This window comes from Pithys albifrons, chromosome 4, assembly GCF_047495875.1.
Source record: "Pithys albifrons albifrons isolate INPA30051 chromosome 4, PitAlb_v1, whole genome shotgun sequence".
Taxonomy (NCBI): Eukaryota; Metazoa; Chordata; class Aves; order Passeriformes; family Thamnophilidae; genus Pithys; species Pithys albifrons.
Genome location: NC_092461.1, coordinates 55,921,300 through 55,931,155, shown reverse-complemented (window position 1 = coordinate 55,931,155; position 9,856 = coordinate 55,921,300).

The following is a 9,856-nucleotide window of genomic DNA, read 5'->3' as shown; positions in this document are numbered from 1 at the left end:
TATAACAACAATTTTTTACTATCCCTGTAGTTTTATCAGCACCCCAAAAGACACTCAGCAAGAAACAAAGTATAACAACAAAACGTTTCTACTTCCCTGAAACTCAAACAAAATGCAAGTACTGGCAGCAGGAGCAGGGGCCTAGCACAGTAGAAGAGCTGCAGCGCGTCCTTCTTCTACTTCAGCCATGATGGAACTGAGAAAAAACACCTCCTACTCCTGTATCATATCTTAGGTGTGCGTCATCTGGTATGAAATATTTCCTTGGTTACCCAGTCAGGTGATAGCTGTCTCTTCCAATCCATGTAGATTCTCTGAGCCTGCCAATTTGAGGCCTAGCTAAAACCACTACAGTGTGGTAACTGATATTATTCTGAACATGAATGCAAGTCACAGAACGCCACTGACCGTGCAAGACAGGGTTCTGATAGAACACCCAAGGTTTCCTGCCTTCAGGTGAAAATGGCAATTTCCTGATGTGTGAAAATATAAGAAAAAATACTATAAACACCTTTTTAGTTGATTTTTGTAGTCAGTTCTGCAGTACATATCTGTCTGCTTATGTGTTGCTTCATTAGAAAAAGGAAAATTGAACCAAAAATCAATTTTCCAAAATGCATAGTTTGCTGTGAATGACAAGGTAAGATGTTTATAAGATGCTTTATTAAACTGAGATGCATATCTTAGTGTAGGCTTTTTTTTCCATTCAGTTTGTGGTATTGCAAATCTGGAACAGGTAATCCCAGGGATTTTTAATGATACGATGTTTCCCAGTCATGCGTTGCAAAGGAGCTGTCTGGGTGATGTAAATGAAGCTGAGGTAAGCCTCATCCTCCAGAGCCATGCTTATTAACTTGGAAACTTAAAGTCGGGGTAATCTTTCTAAAGATAAATTGTCATTTGACTTTTTCATGCAGTTGGTTTCATATTATCTGTTTTTGTAATTAGTAAAAGGTAGACTAAATTAGGGTCAGGACAGGTGCAGATAGGAGAAAGTGTGTGAAAAGGGGTTTTAGCAGTTGTTTTACAGACCCCCTTCCAATGTTAAAGGACTGGCAAAGTATGGATGACAGATCAAGAAAACAATGGCTCAGCAGGCATTGGGGGGAAAATGGAAAGAGTAAGAGTAGGAAGAAAACAAAAACCCAAAAATGGGGTAGGGGTACTTCAGGGGCAATGTGAATCATGCTGTAAGCCAAATATTTGAGATTAGGGAGAGTTTTGAAGGCAGCAGAGAGCCATGTGGGGTGTTGTGAGCCAGTGTTTAGAATGTGCTCATGTCTGATGCAATTTTCTGTTCTCTCTGGCAGTGTTCATTGTTATTCTGCAGAGGTTCACCCTTGCTTTTAGTCTGCAGCTTTCCCTAAGTACAAGAAAAATTCATCATCGGTATGACTGAATTCAGGTCACTGCAGGGCACTGTAGTAATAACATCCCACACATCTCGCTTCTACCTGCACATTTCCACTGTGTGGAGTAGCTCTGCACTCAGTGAGGGAAGGGAGCGCTGGGTTCAGAACTACCTGGTAAAAAGGGAAGCCATCCAATTTTCATCTGAGTGGGGTAGAAAACAATGAATTACTACTGTATTTGACTTTCATACCATATATGCCTGACTAAATTACATCAGTGCTACTTAGGAGCAGCCTCTCTGAAACAAAAATGCAGACATGAGACATACAGCCACACTGGACAGCTTGTTGGCAGCCTCTTCTCCAAGTTAACTTTTCATCTGCTGCACATGTCAAAAATAATGTGACTTGGTAATACTCAGTGGTGCTGTGAGTCTTCCTGAAAGCTGAAACATTTTAAAGGGATGGCTGTACCTGTGTCCATGTCACTGGCAGTCTTGAACATGAGTACGAAGATGCTGTGGAATGAAACGGCAGCTGCTGTAGCACCAGATATATGACTAGGCTCTTCAACAGTCTAGATAAGATCTCCCCTTCTGAACTTTATCAGACTAGAAGATACCCATGGTAAACATGTAGGAATTCCATTTTATCATGTTACTCTTTTGGGATTTGGAACCTCTTCTCTAGCCCCAGCATCCTGCCGATCAACAAACTGTTCTTATCCAGGTTACCCTGTCTGCAGCCGGGCAGGAAATGATCAACCTGCAGTCTTTGCGGAGCTCTCTGAGGCAGGCAAAAGGAGGTGTATACAGATGTCAATCTAAAATTTTATATAAAAATAGACATGGGCTCTAGTGGGGAAGAAGAGTCAAAATCATTCAGGTGGTGGGTATTCCTGAAGAATTTAGAGTCATCAAATCTTTAGATCATGATGACATTTGATTAAATCTTATTTATTCTATATCCTAATTTATGGCTTGAAAATGTCATTAGATTAATCTATACAAAACTGGACAGATCTTTATACCCCTTCTGTTGTAATAAATAAAACAGTATTTTGCAAACTATGTGCATGATTGTTAAGACCATGGGAAGAATTCTGAATTATTTTCCTCAAGTTTCAATTTAATTGAAAAAAGAAAAAAAAGTTCAAATTTCTTTTCATGGTGAAGGAATCTTGACATTCCTAACTTCACTCCCCAAATCCTGTTTTTTCTGTTATTCTGTAGAAGAATAAAGGAGAGGTTTTCTATTACATTTTTTCATCAAAAACACAGCCTTTATGGGTAGAATCAGGCTGCCATGCATTTTTCTTCTCCTTGTAATAAAGTGCCATATGGAGAATATTTGGGATCACAAGAGATGGTAAACACAGGTCTCTGTCCTGTCAACTGGCCATGTGGCAGCAGTGACAGATCACTGAAGCTGAACTCCAGTCTGTCAGCTGGAGAAGGCCATCTCTCCAGAAGGACACACAGTGAATCCCTAGCCACGATCATCACAAGATGCATCACACCTCCAACAGAACATGCTGAAGTTTGACTTTTGTCCCTTGTCTGAAAGCCTTTTTCCCCCGAACAGGCCTATTTCTTAGTGTTTTTATAGCTTTCTCTCCCTCTCTCTCTCTCTCCCCATATACATATACATATACATATACATATACATATATATGTACATCGATATATACACAAAACGTGCTATGTAAATACACATTCTGTTACTGTTTTTTCTTAACGTGGAATTGCATTTGGACTGAAACTACAACTAATTTCAGACTCACAGGGGAAAAAGCATCCTAGGGAAGTTAGTCTTGCTTTTACCAAACCTATCTGGTTGGCTGCCTGCCACACCTGGCTGTCTTCCAGATTAAAGTAGCTGAGGAAACAGTTCTCTTTCCTTCCTTTTTCCAAGAACAAAAGCAACTCCTCAGCTTGGAGCAAGTTTGCTTCTTTCTCAGATCACTGGGGCCATTAATCACCTTTTCTTGCATGAAAATGCCTGAAAAGTAAATGGACACTTGCTGATCAGAAAATAGAGCTGGCACTTTGATTCCTGGTTTCAGCTAATGGGGGAAGAGAAAGAAGTCTGTGATGGACATTGAAATTCACAGCAAGTTGTGTGTGTTTAATGTGACAAAAAAAGGCATTTGGGATTCAAAGAGGTGGTGAAACAATACAAAGCACAGAACAAGAAAGTGATCTTAGCAAACAGTGGAAAGGTTGTGTTTGCTGGTGTTGGAGGAAAGGACACTGCAGTAGTGAGGGTGTGAAACATTGAGACCCTCAGTTAATTTTGATCTGGTTGGAAAAAGAGGCTGTGTACCCCACTGTCTTAACACAAGGAACTGGAAAGATTGATGTGTTGTTTGGATGAGGCCTGGCTCATAGGCTTGAAGTGTAACTGGTATTATCCCTCTTGCCCAAGCAAAGAAAGGTGATAAAAAAACATTTTTCCTCTGGTGTCCTTAAAGTTAATAATCAGAAATCTGGTAACAGGCCAAGATTTTTGTTTGAAAAGAAGACATATCTGTGTGAAGATTATCCATCTAAATGGATATTTTGATATAATATTGGACTTCCACATATGAGAGATGTGCAAGGGAGAAGGAAAGGGAAAAAGACAAGAGAGTTTCAAGAAGACCTTACAGAAGCTGGAGGATATAAAAAGCACCTTCCAAGGAACAAAACGTAGGAGATCTCTTACTGGGGATGAATAAACACAAGTTAAATCCTGTGGTTTTCTGTTGAGTGCTATTTTTTATTTTTTTATTAGGCAGTTTTGCAATGAAAAAGACACACTGGTCTGTTTTTTCATCTGGACAAGTAATTTGGGAAGTACAGATAGTTTTTTACTTCAAAAATCTATAACCATGTATTTTCTGAGTATCCAAAAGTACTTGCCAATGACATGACCAAGAAATGCTAGGTAGGAAATAAGGAAAATGTTTTTGATATAAATAGGGCAAATAGCCACAATTGTTGTAGAAAATATTTTAGAAATGTATATATCCCTTTTACCCTCAGTGTAGCTACAGAATAAAAAACTAATTCTTAAAAATTCTTAGATCAGCCATGTTTCCCAGAAAGGATTAGAGACTTTTAACTTATCTTTCTTCTTTTTGGATGTCCTAAAGGATCCAGTTATAGTATACAATTCTCCAGAAATAATAAAAATTTGATGATCTTATATACTAGCTTTCTTTTCCGATATGAATTCATGGTACGCTATGTATGTTGATTTATGCTTATTAATTCCTAATAATCTTTTTACCAGCAGAGAATGGCATTTCTGAACTATGGTTTTCTGTGTATACTTAGATAAATTGGCAGATATTTTATAATACCTTCCCTTAGGATCGAGGGAGATTTTATTTTCTAACACCTAGTCTGAATGTCCTTCCATTTATTCAGAACATGCCTGTTTGACCATACTTTTGATCTGGGTGTGGGAGAGATGAGAACAAGAAGGTTCAAGGCCAGGTTGGATGGGGCTCTGAGCAACCTGGTCTAGTAAAATATTTCTTCCTAATATCTAATCTAAACCTACTCTCTCTCAGTTTAAAACCATTCCCCCTTGTCCTGTCACTGCATGCTTTTCCAAATAGTTCTTTTCACGTGAGAAATCCCATTACCTTTAGCAGAACTAACAACATTCAGATACCATGATGAGGGATGGTGCTGTGTCCCAATAATACTTAAAAATAATGCATATGTTTTTGCCTGTCTTATATTCTATTAGAACATTACCTAACCTTTAAACAGGTCAGATCAGGCAGTGAAATATTATGTTGTTACATTTGAACAGATTCACAGAGAAATACCATCAGGATCAGCATAAGGCTTTGAAAGATCAGCCACCTAAACATCTGAGGTGGATGCTAAGTGTTTGCTCAACACAACCCTTGAAACACTTCGCAATTCTGAATTTGCTCCTCTGTGAGCTAATTTCAGGCAGGGATATTAACAAAAGTGGAGTATATGAGCAACTCTCAACACTGACTAAGTAGTTTCATTTTCAGAGTTACAGAAATGGTACAGATGGTCATTATGTGTATGGATGACTACTTTATGTTGCAGGTAGTCACAACAGCTATTTCAAGCGCCTAACATGCCTGACATTTGCAGCCTGTTCCTTATCTTGCACGTGCAGAGAGGAGGTGAAAATCTCCAAATGTAATGTATTCAAAGACAAGATAGCACATTAGCAATAAACTAATTTTTCATATCACTTGTATGTGCAATACTTTGACATAAATCTGGAAGCCAAAATAAAAAATTGACTTCTCAAATACTCTTTTATGTTATATCATCAAAATTTTTATAACAATTATGCAAATACAGTTTATGGGATGTAAAAGTCCATATTTAACCTTTACTTTGTTGTGACCAATTGAAAAATGCTAGGGTTTAATTTTTAAAAGAAAAGCAGAAAAGGAATATCAAAATTTCCCCTATTTTCTAAACATCAATGCTACTGCTGAAAAATGTTTGCTTCTTTGCTCCATTTAATTTCAGAACCGCCCTTCTGACTTGTTGTTTTTTTTTTTGTGGTTTGTTTGTTGCTTTTTTCCCCCCAATTCTAGCTTCTCTTTTAGCAGTTTCAACCTGTCTTTCAATTAGATTTTATTATTCTCTCAAACTAAATCTTATCACATCTTCAAACCACACTTCTTGGGGTATTAACACTTGGCATTACCATACAAGATCATGTTCTTAGACATCATCTTCCATTCAAGGCAGAAATTCTTACTGTTCCTTTATTTCCTGTTCCACTACTTTCTTCTGTATCCCCAGGCAAATGATATCTAGGAGGGGCATTCAAAATCACAAGTTCATTTAGCCAGTTTTGCAAATCTCATATCTAAAATATTTCTTCCTTACTATTCAAATGCTGAGAAGGACATGGAAATACTATCAGTTGAGAAAGGGCTACTTTCTTTAGTGACTGATGTGTCTGGACCTGGAATACTGGGAGGTGAGTCAGTTACTTCATTGAAAGGTCATAAACCTTTCAACAGTGGTCCTGGTCCTGATTGCAATGCCCTGACCTTTGCTATCATGTTTCATCTGGAAGGTACCTTACTAGATAACTTGGGGCATTAAATTCTTGATGGATTTAATGAAATAAGCGAAGTCCTGCAAGTAACTGAACTTGACCTATCTAGTTTCTATTTAAATTGACTAGTTTGGTTCACTCTGCTAATGAAAACTCCTGCAGTAAGTTGGCATCCATGATGGTATTCCTAATAGTCTTCATTAGAAGTGGGTAAAGTAAGTTGCAGCTCAAAAGTAACTTCTAATAAGCTTCAGAAAGAGTCACTGAAGAGACACTTGTATAGGTACCCTAGGAGAAGTATTGTAGGGACCTGTATATACAGTTTAAAGTGTAATGTCTTTATTTTGCCCATTTAATGATAAAGGCAAAACCGGAGACAGACAAACTGATAAACACTGTCAGTGCTGTTCCATGGTGACCAACCAACCCTTACACACTTCCTTACTGCTTTGGTATTGATTAGCTTTTTGTACGTCTCGGGTGAAAGATAATGCTATTGGGGCATTCATAAATAATTAATTTTGCAGCGAATCCAGGTAAAGTCCACTACACACAAATTTCAGAAGCCTCTGTGACCTGTGAGAATGGTCAGTGGGAATGACTGCTCCCTTCTGTCTTTGAAACAAATGACACAGAAAGCCCAAGAAAGGTTGTAGTGCTTCCCTCTCGTGGGTCTTCTCCCATCTTCTCGCCTGCTCCATGCAACTTACAGGAAACATAAACTTTGAGACAACTTCTTACTATTTTTTCAAATTTGGCCAGTTGATTAAAACATGGAGGAGCCAACTGCCAGACACATGCACATATGGATATGCACAAGAACGTTTTCTTTTGGTAAGCAAAAGTACTTGTCAGGCCTTAAAAATCAAAACGGAGAACAGAAAAATATAAGCCTGTCCATAAGAGATTTCATGATCGCAAAAATGTTTCTGTCTCATAAGATGATAAAGACACTATTTCTGTGGACTTACTGTTTTGCTAAAATTTATGATTTCAAACTGTAATAATATTACTTCTGTAGATATGAGCTGAAGAGAAAGCATAAGATACTGCATTTAATTGATGGCATCTATTAAAGAATGAGCTTGCTTTGGTTAGTTATTGTTGTTGGAAACTAGTCAATTCCTGTTCTTTGTTACTAAGATTTTTAAATAACTCTCATTTCCCCCATGCCTGGTTCTCCTGTAAGGAAATAAAAATAATGAGATCTGTAGAAGAGACTCTATATTTCTAGATCAGTGTTGCACTTTCCAATATATATTTTTTCATAATAAAAAATAATAATATCAGGGTGAATTCTTAGCTGAAGCACATAATTCAGCAATATGAAAGAGAAAGCGTGATTAAAATTATTAATGTCCTGTGAAGGTCACCTATTTTTTACTTTCTTATAAAAAAATTTCTACTATTTGCATCTGCCTAAGGCCATTAAGAAGGAGGAATGAATATCAGTAGCCACACTCTCCCCTATTACAAATACTCACAGGTTGCTATTTGACCCTCCAATCTGGCAGACCAGCTCTTTTATAGCTTTTTACTCATGACATTGGTGTGGGAGGTTTCTGAGGCCAGAGCTCAATGTGTCTGAGCAGCTGTTCTGCTAGGGATCACTGATGATCTTTGTGTGAAAAAAGGTGATTCACTAGAAGATTAAGTGTATATTTGCCCTATGTACAAGTCACATAACTGACATATATCCCTTTGTTTATTCTGGCAGACCTATGAAGAGATACAGATGGATTTCACCTCAGATAGTTCAAAGCAATACCCCTCCCCAGAGTCTTGCTCTGTCCAGCCATGCCAGGATGGGTTTCCCACAGCGTCTTTTATGGAGTGTAACACAGCACTCAGAGTAACACTGATACTAGTCTTGCATTGCAAAATTATTCAGAGAGTGGAGCCCAATGGCTCAGGACACTAAGGTACCTCGTGGTCTTTGGTAAATTCTTTCCATCTTGAAGCTGGAACACAGAAACTTGTCCTAGGAGAAAGCATGCAGAGTCATGGCAATGCTTTGCCCAGAGAATGACTTATGGTAAGCAGTCACTGAGCATAGTAAACACAGCATCTCTGTCATGAGGAACTCGAACATGGGTCTGCTAATATTCATGTGGAAATCCCAACTGTCCTGCTAAGGAAGCTGAGCATTCTTTTTCTCCCTTTCTCTCTAGACCCCTGAATACTTCAAATTTTTCTTCAAGAACTCAGCAGCTTCACTTCTTGGAAGACAAAGAATCTTCAGGACTTAGTTATTAGCATATTAACTTGGCGGGCAAAACTCTTATGTCTGAACACCCTTCGGCTGGACAACTGCAAGGTCTCACGCATGCAGAGTGTCCCAGCAATCCTTTTTAAAGAACATGGGCAAAAATTGCTTTGGAGAAGATTTTGTCCTCCACTTTGTTTTAGTTTTGCTGAAAAAGAATGCTTGTTATCTGGCTGCTTCTTGGGTTTAGCAAGAAATATGGCAAAATTCTGAGCCTAGGGTATGTTTATTAATTTGCACACTTTTGAAACTTTAGGTGCCAGAGTACGTGTCAGTCCAGATATCAAGGCCTCTCTATGTGCTCTGCAGAATTATTTTTATTTAAATTTTGTACTTGTGCAGCTATATGTAGCTAAGAGTTGTTTAGTGTTTAGGTATAAACAACAAATAAAAGAGAACTGACAATGAATCTCTCTTCACATATTAGAATTGCAATTGTATTTTTTTCAAAGTATTACAAGCTTTTAGTTAATGGATTTTATCCACTATATGTCTAGATGATTTATAATTGTTTGCATCATGAATAAAGCTGAGAATTAGCACACAATTGCTTGGAGGACTATAACCCCTGTGTCCTGGGCACAGTCCCACAGAAAGTCTTTTAGCAAAAATGCTACTTCAGGGTTTCTAGGAGCGTTCTGCTCCTTCACCCTCCAGTAGTGAGCTCTGAATGTGCAATGAATTTCAAGCATATCCATCCTGTGATCACTTGTTGAAAATGGTTTCTCTGGATTATACTCTCAAGCACATGGTGTGACTCTTGAGGATGGTCCTGTGTGGGGATAAGAGGTGGACTTAATGATCCTTGTCAGTCTCTTCCAACTTGGCATATTCTGTGATTCTTTCTTTCTGTAAAGTTAGAATCATGCCCTGTGGTATAGCTGCAACCCCTCAGGAGACAGTTCTCAGAGAGACAGTGGGTAGTTTCACCTGTAGAAATCCTGGGGTTTAACTCTTCTGTTCTTAGTTTCTTCAGAGGCACATTACATTTAGTGGTTTTCCATAACAAGTAGGGAATGTGGATTCACTTTCTTGTTACCAGCTATAGAACTGTCTCAGATCTGATACATTACAGACTTCTGTAGTCAAAAAGGTAGGGAGAACACAGGAATTAGCATACTATTCTGAAAAAAGTTACTTTTATGTTTGCATATAAATTCTACGTGGCTCCTAACAGTTG